The sequence below is a fragment of the Melozone crissalis genome, unplaced genomic scaffold, assembly GCF_028551555.1.
Source record: "Melozone crissalis strain CALT ecotype California unplaced genomic scaffold, PUWL_Pcris_2 ptg000008l_1, whole genome shotgun sequence".
Classification (NCBI taxonomy): domain Eukaryota; kingdom Metazoa; phylum Chordata; class Aves; order Passeriformes; family Passerellidae; genus Melozone; species Melozone crissalis.
In genome coordinates this window covers 17,993,775-18,002,316 of record NW_026535786.1, presented here as the reverse complement: position 1 = coordinate 18,002,316, position 8,542 = coordinate 17,993,775, and positions in this window count along the sequence as shown.

The following is an 8,542-nucleotide window of genomic DNA, read 5'->3' as shown; positions in this document are numbered from 1 at the left end:
TTTAGGTATTGCTACACTGGAAAGACGTCATGGAATCCTTGTGGATATACCTATGAAATAGAACCAGTTCAATATTCAGAACTGATAATAAAGGAGGAGAAAAACTCTTAAAAAAAAAACCAAAACTTGGGAATTATTAAGAAAGAACTAGAAAATAAAACTAAAATCATAATGACATCCTTCTAATAAAATCCATTGTAGACTCACATACTGAACAATCTGTGTGGGTTTCAACTCTCAAGACAAAAGAGGAAATAAGCAGCCAGTAAGATGCAGAAAAGGGCACAAAGATGTTCAAAGCACAAAACAACTTCTGTGCAAGGACAGATTAAAAATAGTTGGGTTCTTTGCCCTGGAAAATGAATGATTGAGAGAAATATAAAGGAGCCTGATAAAATCATTACAAACAAGTACAAGGTGAACTGTTAATAATTGCTCCCTATTTCTCATTACACATTTCTAGAAAGCATCCAAAGAAGTTATCAAGCACCAGGTTGAAAGCAAACAAAAGGAAGTATGTTTTCACACAGTGTGTAATTAAATTGTGGAATTCATCAGCACAGGATGCTTTTGATGCCAGAAGGAAAAATGGTTTCAAAAAGCAACCGGACAAAATCAGAAAATAGAGCTTAGGCTTTAACAGCCCATTCCATCAGGGCTATTAAACACAGTGATGCAAAAGCAGAAAATGCTACTCCACACTAAGAAATGTACATTTCTGTAGAGCAGAATGAACCAATCTGATGTGCATCAGACAGCAGCTAAGCTTCTACATGGCTAACACATAGATCACAGAGATTCTGGCTTCAAAATGACTTTATGGAGCACATGGATTATGGCTGCAACTGATGATTTACTATTGCACTGTCAACATACTGGATGTTGATTAATATCCTTCCCCAGGTACAACCATAGTTAAAGTGTATGTTAAGGACAAAATGTTAAGAGTGAAACAGAGAAATGTTTGGAGAACAAGATATTCTTTTGGGAGACTTGTGATATAGAGATACAACATATTTTCCTAACTGGATGAGATTCCAATAGGTGATATTCATTTCTGAGATGAAAACCACCAAACTTATGAAATTACCAGTGATGATACCCCCTTTGGTTCTAATGGCTGTTCAGCATTCACACTATGGAGTGATTTGTGTGGGAGCTGCATTTATTCTATTGTGCCTGTTATGCTCAAAAATGCCTCTTAAAGCCAAGCAAAAACATTCAGGTCACAGAGCAAAGCACGCAAAAGTATGAAAATATCAAAATGAAGTCTGTCACAACAGCTGTAGTGTTACAATACAATCTTCCATGTTATGATTGTATATTTTGTGTTCTGTATAATGGATAGCATCCAGGGAATGAGACTAATTCAAATACTCTTTTTTTTATCCTCTCTGTTCAGTGTGTGGCCCCAAGCCTTGTTTACTGAGTGGCATCCAAGTCTTGCATGAAATAAGATGGGGTTTTGTTTCTGGATTTTCTGTGGTACTCATCAATATAGCCTCTGAATATCTCAACAATCTTGCTGAATTAATCCTCACAATGTACCCTCAGATGTCTGGAATTATTTTAATTCCTCATTGATGAAAATTATGAGAGAAATTATGTGAATTTTTTTGTGGCCACACAGGGAGCCTGTATCCAAGATCTGTTCATTCTGAGGGGTGCTGAGCATCTCCTGAACGCATCTTACAGAAGGAGCACTCCAAGAATTCTTGCTCTTCCATCAGATCTGCAGCTCATCTGTAGCATAGACCTCTCCAGTGGGGGTGGGATACCATGGACAGGGACCTCCTTCCTACCACACCATCTCTCTAGTCCTGTGAATTAGGAACAGTGTCTCAAAGGATACATTGCTGCAAGATTTGCAAAGCCCTTGGAGGCATTCAGATCATTGGCACAATGAAGAGTGAAGTTATGACGTTCTGTTGTTACAATCTTATGCAGAAATTTCTCCTTCTGATTTGCACTCTCTAGGATTCTTGCCAGCATTAGGTATTTAAAATTATATTTTTCTTAAAAGTCTCAAGGAGGGGCAGTGGTATGGATGTAAGAAATCAACCACTGACACACGGAGTGTTTCTGTAATGTTAAAGATTGCAATTTATAGTTGTGGCATAGGAATGACAACTTTATGAAACACTCTTTATATACTGCACTTTGTGTTCAAAGTGCATGAAAACACATTAAAAATAGCCTTATGTTCTGCTACCTTAAGGGTCTGTCTCACACCTACCACATCCAAGAAACTGAGAATAAAGCTCAGTGTCTGTTCCTCTATTGTGTTCCCTATTGTGCCTACATATTGCAGCATTTGTCGTCTGTAAGATCACACACTGTAGGAACAACTTTCAGTTCTCTGTGACAATAGGGTGAGCTGAGGACAGACTGGCAATATTTGGAGATGAATTTCCTGCCCTTTGTGGGTTTCATTTAGACTCTCAGCATTATTTGAACTTTTGTGGTTTAATTTTCTTTGTTGTTGTTTTAATTTTAATGGCAGAAAACTTCATCCCTCTGGAAGCAGTGAATCTCAGGATCTGAGGACTAAATGGCCATGTTTTCTCCTTCTGGCATTTTAAGATACATCAGCAAACAGAGAAAGGACATAGTAGACCTGTAGAATGGCAAAGGGATGTAGAGCTTCTTATTTTTTTAGTAAAGATATCAAAAGGCCTAGGATCTGTTGATGCTTAATGGTCTTCTGAAGAAATTTCTTCCCATCAGCATACAATCACAACCACAGGCTCAGAAACTGCCCACCATCATGGGGCAGAAGTTTGTTGTATGAAAGCTGCCCTTTTCTCTTTATATGTTAAAAAAAGAATCATAAAATAACTCCATTGTAAAAAAAACCAAGGGACTAAAACAAATAACACATGACTCTTCTGAGAAGAAGAACTGCCAGTTATGGGATAATAGTCACTAACTACTGCCAGGAGTTTTCTCAATTCCAAGGAACATCAGCATGAGAGAGTTTTATTTAGGTCTACCTTGACTAACATACGTAGAAAGGAACATTTCTGATTCTTCATTTCCTCATTCTCTCAAGTGTCACAGATTCCTAGTCTTTGCTTCTGTTTATAGTCATCTCTCAATATGTATTTCAGGAAAAGAAAAATCTAAATAAAGATCATAGACTGCTCCATTATGTGCCCTTCCTCTTCTTCTTCTCCTCCTTTCTTGCGTTTGTGCAGTGTTGTGGCACCTATTAACTACCCATGTTTTCAGAATGACATTATACAAGGTGCAGGATGTACCACTGTGCCCTAAAAATATCAACAACTGCATTAGTCTCACAATAATTAATGGCAGGCATTATGCAAATGACAACTTTTTCACTGCAAAATAATGACATTTCTTCATTTTGATCAGAGTTATGCAAAACAATGAATTGGGGATGATAAATCACACAGGAGAATTAAGAAAGCCATAACGTTCCTGCCCAGGCAGGCAGAAAGACAGACAGACCAACAATTTAGAACACATTGTTTGTTCTCAAACCGCTATTAAGGAATAAATAAAAGCACAGCCAGCCGGTCATTAGAACGTATGTATAATTTAGTTTCCCCCCTTTAGGCAACTGTGCATAAGGGAACGTTAAATTCTAGCAATCGAATTATTACAAGTCACAAGCAAATTTTTTTTTATTAACCTTAATAAGTCATTCACTCAGAGACTACAGTCATCAGGCAAATAAAATATATCACATGTCATTCTCTTACACATTAACTAATTTCTTATGCAAACATCACAATGTATAGCAATTACCACTGCTCAAAAAAGCCCCAAAGTCAGTTTCAATTTATTTTATTGCTTTTGTTCGTGGCCATTTCCTGTAGAGCTTTCTTCTCTAACTCCATGTTTAAGGTACAAAATGAATGCAAGTAACAAGAAGCTACTTCTCTGAAATGTTGCTGCACTTTTCTCTTTATTGTGAATACTGTTGGAAAAAGATGTCGGTCAGCAAGATCTTCTTGTGAGCATCAAGAATCTTCTCAAAGGTGACATTGCTTGTATCTCCCAAAGGTAAAAAGCCATCAGTGACCAGAGCACCATCCCTTCCCCATCCCTTTCTCCGCTGCATGCTTCCCAGCTCCCGAAAGCGCAGCCCCAGCCCAGCCCTCCCCGTGGCTCCTGCAGGGAGCCCGGTGCAGGCCGGCCTGTGAGCTCCCCGGAGCCTCCATTCCCACACTGCTCCCCAGGAGCCGGCTTCCCAGGGACAGTGGGACTGGAGGGGAGCTTTGAACTCCCCCTGCGCTCCACACTCTTCTACTGCTCCTGACAGTGTCTCCTGATGAAGCGGAAGTGGCTCTGAGCTTTTAATAGACAGCACTCCTGGATCTTTCTTTTCAGTGATTCCTGCTGGGAGAGTCTGATGTATCAAAGAGTTACAGCGATTAAAGCTGAAGAGACCTGTGGTATTTAATCATTTAGTCCCTCCTCCCACCTGAGCTGGGGTATTCCTTATGCTATTTTCCCGATGCTCTATCTAGTCTAACTTTGGAGATTGCGAAATAACTGGGCTCCCACCTCTTCCCTGGGGAGGTTATCCCACAGTGGCACACCATGAGACTGGAAATTTCCCAAGGTATTTGCTGTAATTTTACTTCTTTATGATTAGTTTTATAAAAAAGGCTTTAGTTTTCAGACTCCCAATACTGCCATTAGATTTTGTTTCTGTGTAAGTGTAGAGACTGAAACTGCATCAGACTTCCTCACATCCATAGCTCAGCATGACACTTAACAACATTATCCACTGAAAAATAAAGCTGGATTTGGAGCACCTAAATATTATCCAAATCCTCTTTTTATTCTTCATGGTGACTGCTGGCAAGAACTGGTATGAAAAGGGATCCAGGACAGGACGTTCACAGCCAACACAGTGTCACCTCCCTTCTAGCCACATCAGCTGCTCCCCTCAGGAAGCACTGGTAGCCATTCCAAACACACACAAAGCAGAGCATCAGCAAGGATTACATATTCCCCACGAGGAGGTTAAACTGCAGAGCTCTTGTGAAGCATAGTGAGGGGCCTGGAAAACCCACAATTCCTGTGTCAGTGAAGAGTCAATTCCAGCTTTATCTGAACCAAGAGGAAGATCATCCATCCCTTTTTCTTCTCCCCAAATGTTAGTACCCTTGCCTCCAACAAAGACAATTAAGTCAGTCCCAGAGACAGACAGAGAGAGAAGGAAAGAGAACAGTAGTGCTGGAAATAACTGGTGTCTTTGAAAACGAAGTGGTAGCAGTTGTTCACCCCCCTCCCATTATCTATTTCAGGACTTTTAGTGTAATTCACCCTGCCTTGGAACACTGCAAAAAATTCTCCACCTCCAGCCTCTCATCCGGAAGTTAATAACATTTTGCAGCTCTCCTTAAATAAAATCCAGCCCATCCTGGATCAATAAGACTGATGCCTATTTCCCTAATGGCAGCCGATTGCCATTTGCTATTCAAATCAGACTAGATAAATTACAGTACATGCCAAGGAACAGGCCAGTGAATTAAGACAGGCCTCCTGAGAACCAGTGATATTATTAATCTTTTAAGACACTATCATATTTCTTCTTGACAGTGTGCGTAGACGCTCAGACATGCTGCACTCAGATTGAAATATCAGCTGCTGCAAAAAATCAATAGCGTTAGAAACACAATAATTTTCTGTCTGCAGGGCCCCCAATAAGCAACACTTGTGCTTGTCCTCCTTTCCACATCTATGCTCCAAATGCATTTGTTTTAAAATCCAGGCTTCAATTCTGAATAGTCATTGTGGTGGACAACATTGCTTTTGTTGTCATCCTTTGCCACAGAAGCCACAAGTGTGCTTCTCGATAAGGTTGTGGTTCTCAGAGACAGCAGAAGGTACTCCAGGGTCAGATACTCACCCAGTATACTTCGCCCTTCTCCCCACACCCTCCTGCTCAGTCTCTTGCTCTCTCATTGAAGGCTTTATAAAGACAGATATTGCTAGAGCTCCTGTTATCCCTAAGAAAAACATCCTGGATGTGAACTGACAAAGGGAGACGGTACATGACAAGAAAGGAGAAAGCTTAAGGGATTTCTCTTCAGACTGGCAACAGATAGGGTCAATTCAAACAATTTTGATCTCTTTAGACCTGTGGATGAATTCAATAGAGGCTCTGATAGTCAAGTAAGCTGCCCCTGGTTTCTCAACTACTCTTTATGCTGAAGGGGAGAAAGAGTCTATAACTGATAACTATTCCTAAAAGGGTATTTTATGATTTACGAGACAAGTGGGCTTAGGGAAAAATGTGTAACTTGGGGGATGGGCAACAAGATGCTAAAATAAGGTTTCTCCTCACCCTTGACATGATATTGGTTTACTGTGTGGAAAAGAAAAAATTCTAAAACACAACAAAATCAGGAATCTCCACACAGTTCTAAGCTTGAGATTACTCTTTATATAGCTCTATAAAAAACCCCAAACATTTACAGAAATGGACTAGACTGGATAAATTAGGTCCAGGTTGGCTAAGCTGCGATTTGAGATTGCCAGATTTCTGGCATCCCAGGTCAACAGTGACCAGGAAGAGTTGATGAATGTCCCAGTAGGGTGAGAGGAGTGAAGCGATGAAATCATTCAAGTTACATCACAATTAGCAGTTGCCTTCTGCCCTTAAAACATTGTTAACAGCACTGGCAGGACTGGAGACCAAAAATATTAACTCTCCTCTGACTCTTGCACAATTGTGAAGGCTTCAATTCACTTCCATTTAAAAAGTGGGGCAAGCACAACCTGCAACATAGACAGAGCCCCACCTTCTGATGAATGCCAGGGTGACCTGGCTGATGGACACACAAGGCTGGCTGATGAGCAAGGTGCTCATTAGTAAATAGATGAGGAGCCACTCTGTGCAGCTCTGGAGTATGCTTTACCTTCTCTATGCTGAGCAGAGATCTGGCTCACCTCCTCCCTTGGGATTCTTAGCACCCCTCTCTCTGGTGCACAAAGTGACCTGCTTAGACAAAGAGAAGAGTGAGCTGCCATCAGGCTTGCTTCTGGGGAGAGGGCAAGTTTAATTAAGGCTGGCCAGTGGATAAGAATTTTCTTCATTGAGACAGAAATACCAGGTCTCAAACTCTCAAATGTTAAAAGAAAAAGCAACAACTTGGTGAAGTACCTTCAGATCTAGACCCCCAAAGTTTTCAATCTCGATGTCACCAGAAGTGACCAATGCTCCCATGAGCAGCATGGTGCAATTTTCCTGGAGCAAAGGAGGCTCAGGAAACACCTTAATGCCCTCTACAGCTACCTGAAAGGAGGTAGTAGCAAGATGGGGGGCAGCCTCTTCTCACATGCAAGTAGCAACACATGAGGAAATGGCCTCAAGCTTGTGCCAGGGAAGGTTCAGATTGGACATCAGGAAGAATTTCTTCACTTAAAGGGTGGCCAAGCCTCGGAACAGGCTGCCCAAGTAAGTGGTGGAGTCACCATCCCTGGAAATGTTCAAGAAATGACTGAATGTGGTACTTAGTGCCATGATCTAGTTGACATGGTGGTGTTTGGTCAAAGGTTGGACTTGATCTTGGAGGAGTCATCCAACCTCAGTGATTCTATGATTCTATCATTTTCAATTAGAAAAGTAGTTACTTTGCACACATCTGAGGAACAGACTTGAGATTCACTCGTTCCTGATTGTCCATGAGTTGGATTTGTTTCATGCACCTGAATGGAACTGCTCCCAGTATATACAAGTCTTACTCTACTTCCAACAGGTTTTGGTTGTGCCATGTGGGATCTAGGAACATGTTGATCACACTTCAAAGTACTTGCGAAAATGTCATAGTGAGCCATGTGCATGTGGAGCTCAGCCTAAGCTGTGGGGCTAATATGAGCATTGGCACAAAACTATGCGTGAGCAAGCAGTATGAGGGCTAAGGAGTAAACATGAACAGACAGCACCATGGGTGATGAAGGATGGGATATGAGTCTTCTGCTTTTCCTCTCCAATCTTCAGATCACTCCTCTGCCTGCTGCTCCTCTTTCTCCTCTAGTCTCCTTCTATCTGTGCCATGTCCTCTAACTATGGATCATTGCTGCTTTGATTTTGCACAGCAAAAATCATTAATTCACACAGTACTATGGCTAACAGCACCATAGTTTTGCAGAAGGTGCCATGGTATCTAAGAAAACAAACCTACACATATCACTGAATAATAAAAAGAAGATAAATTCACTTCTCCAGAGCAGGTAAGGGACTAAAATAATCTATACCACCATCAACATTTTGAGATGGGTCTTCTGAAAAGTTCCTATGTCAGTCCAAAGAATGGGGTGGTAGACTAAAGCTACCCCAGAACCTGTGCCACATCTATGCAGAGATCCCCAAAGGTATAGCGGGGCTGCAGTACAGCATCATGCACACAAAACTCCCCATACAAAAGCTTGTGAGAACCATTACATTAAGGATGCCCCATCTTTGTGTCTATAAGCACACCGAACACCTGAGTATGAACTGAGGTCCTTAGAAAGACGTGAATTTCACATCACTGTTTATTTAACAAGGTGTTTTCACACT